This window comes from Carlito syrichta, unplaced genomic scaffold (genome assembly GCF_000164805.1).
Source record: "Carlito syrichta isolate Samal-C Ts95f unplaced genomic scaffold, Tarsius_syrichta-2.0.1 Scaffold290170, whole genome shotgun sequence".
Classification (NCBI taxonomy): domain Eukaryota; kingdom Metazoa; phylum Chordata; class Mammalia; order Primates; family Tarsiidae; genus Carlito; species Carlito syrichta.
In genome coordinates this window covers 1-2,899 of record NW_007234266.1, presented here as the reverse complement: position 1 = coordinate 2,899, position 2,899 = coordinate 1, and the positions used below count along the sequence as shown (strand labels likewise).

General features: G+C 43.7%; 1 pseudogene; it reads right to left on the bottom strand.

Moving 5' to 3' along the window:
- Positions 1-249: 249 nt before the first annotated feature.
- On the bottom strand, positions 250-2,892 carry LOC103256574 (annotated as a pseudogene).
- Between the last annotated feature and the right edge of the window lie 7 nt (positions 2,893-2,899).

Genomic DNA, 2,899 nt, shown 5'->3' with positions numbered 1-2,899 from the left:
AGTGAATAATCTGCTGGGTCATAAAATATTTTTGCTGAAGAATCAGTCTCCAGTCCGGCTATTATCTTTTGAAAAGAGGGTGGGTGAGGTAGGGATGTGGCTTCTATAAAGAAAGAAAAAGGAGGAAAGTTTCCAAATTAAATAAGTCCATAGGTAGATTTGACTTCAGATAACCACAGCACACAGTCCAGTCCAGTCTGAAAACGACACTAGCTGTTGTTAAAACTGTGTGCTAACACCAATGTGCCTTTATTTCCGGTGTCTAACGGCAGTCCTTATCTTGCGACGAGAAACTGAAGTTTCAGAAGAAGAGAATTTATTTTTCCTATTTGACCTTATGGCGAATGCTGAAGTCTGGTTAAATGGAAAGACACCTGAGCCAGAAGGTGGGGCTGAGGCTGCAGGTGTGCTAGCATTTGTACCAAATGTGAGCACTCCTGATGGATTATTGTTTGTGAAGTTGAAATTTGTAGTGCTGCTGCCACAGTGGAAAGCTGGACTGGAATTAGGAGCTGTTCCAGCGCCAAATGCAGACAGACTAGGTTGCTGACCAAACACAGGAAGCTGACTATTGCTTAACACTGTCCCAAAAGTAGGTGGTGCTGGCTGAGAAACAGCAGAAAATGATGCTGTGGATGGTGTAGATCCAAATGCAGACAGACTAGGCTGCTGACCAAACACAGGAAGCTGACTATTGCTTAACACTGTCCCAAAAGTAGGTGGTGCTGACTGAGAACTAGCAGAAAATAATGCTGTGGATGGTGTAGATCCAAATGCAGACAGACTAGGTTGCTGACCAAACACAGGAAGCTGACTATTGCTTAACACTGTCCCAAAAGTAGGTGGTGCCGGCTGAGAACCAGCAGAAAATAATGCTGTGGATGGTGTAGATCCAAAGCCTGAGGGATTAGGCTGGCTGGCATCTTGATTTTGTCCAAATGTTAGCATGTGATTAGCACCAAATGCTGGACTGGCAGATGGTGCTGAAGGTCCAGTTCCAAGCATAAAGGAGGATCCTGAGCTAGATGTGGCTGTTGCTCCAGAGTTGAAACCATAGGCTGCAGTATTATTGCTGCTGGTTCCTGAACCAAAGACAAATGGCGTGACAGCTGTAGCTGTGCTAGATGTGGTTGCTGGTTTGCTAACTTGAGAAAATAGCAAAGACTGAGATGTACTGGATTCAGCAGTGTTACCAAAGGCAGAGCTGCTCACAGGATTGCTGGCCTGTCCAAACAGAAAGGCAGCCACAGGTGGATTGGAGGAAGAGATAGAACTACCAAATACGCCACCACCAGCAGAAGTCGCTGGTGTACTTGAACTAGAAGAAGTGTTCAAGAAACTAAAAACTGGCTTTGCTGCACCTTGATCAGCTGTAGTATTGGTTTGAGCTCCAAAAGCCAAAGTTACTGGTTGTTCAATTTCCATCTCAGATGTTTCTGCCATTACTGGCTGTTCAATTTCCATCTCAGATGTTTCTGCCATACCAAAACTAAATGTGGGCTGTGAAGGACTCTCATCTGTGGTTTGCTCTGAATTCCCAAAGGAAAACACTTCTACACACATTGGTTCTTCGTTGTCAGCTTTCTTCCCCAAAACTAGGGAAGGAGAAGTGACAGGCTCTTGCTGCTTCTCTTCTGTCCTTCCCAAAACAAACATTGAAGCAGATGGCAAAGAAGCAGCTTCCGTACTGCCAAAAGTGAACCCTCCTTTGGTGGCAAGCATTTCTTCTTTTTTTGTTTCCGATGTCTTACATGTGAAAGAAGCCACTGAAACACTCATGGTTTCTCTGGTTCCAAAGTTGAAACTGCTCTTGTTCTCAGAGGTGACGATGGCATTAGTAGCAACAAGGGTGGGGTCGGTAATACCTGTACCAAAGCTAAAGCCTGAAGCGGAAAATTTAGACAGTTCCTCTTTCTTTTCTTGTTGCCCAAGATTAGATACCCCACATTGAAATGGAGTTAAAGAAACTGGGTTGCCTACACCAGAAGAAAGTCCAAACTTAAAATTATTGTCATTCTTACTGTCTTTTTTAACTTCTTCAAATTTAGAGTCTGATGAAACTCCAAATTTAAAATCTCCTACTGGCTTACAAAATGTAAAGCCTTCGCTCATGGGGTTTATAGACCCAGAATCAGATGGCACACTTGGTTTAAATCCTCCCTGATCTCCAAATTTAAAACTTCCAGTGTATGCCGAAGTCTGAGAAGGCCCAGAAGAGGATGATGGGATACCAAATTTGAAGGACGAGGCTGCTGGGTTCGAAGATGAGGAAGATGTGCAAAAGCCTTTAAACTCAGATTCTGTGTCTGGCTTTGCACTTTCACATGCTACACATTTGGTAGAATCTGCTTTATTCTGCACTAGGCACACTTCACAGTCCCAGCTTCCCTCAGGTTTCTTGAACTTGTCTAATCCTAGACAGCTTCCGGATGATAGAGAGACAGGTACTGTGCTGCCTCTTGAAGTAGGTACTGAATTTCCTGGTTTCTCTGACATATAGGACACACATTTATTGTCTCCTGCATTATTAGAAACACAGCATACTGAACATTCCCATGATCCCACAGGCCTTTTGAATTTATCTCCAAATCCTAAGGTACCAGTGGTCACAGTGCAGCTAGAAGATGAAGCAGTTATAGTCTCAGCACTTTCGGAAACTACTCTCAAAGTTAGGGCTCGCTTCACACCAATTCCAGGTTTCAGTGTTTCACAGGCTACACATTTTATCACTTCAGGTTTATTTTGCACTAAACAGGTATCATAATCACAAGTTCCCATGGCTGGTTTACATTTGTCTCCAAAGCCTGTCCCTGATGCAGAAAGAGCTGCTTTGCCAGTTTCACTTGGTGTCCCAATTCCAATCTGTTTAGCAGGATCTCTTGGTGGCATTTTTGCTGTT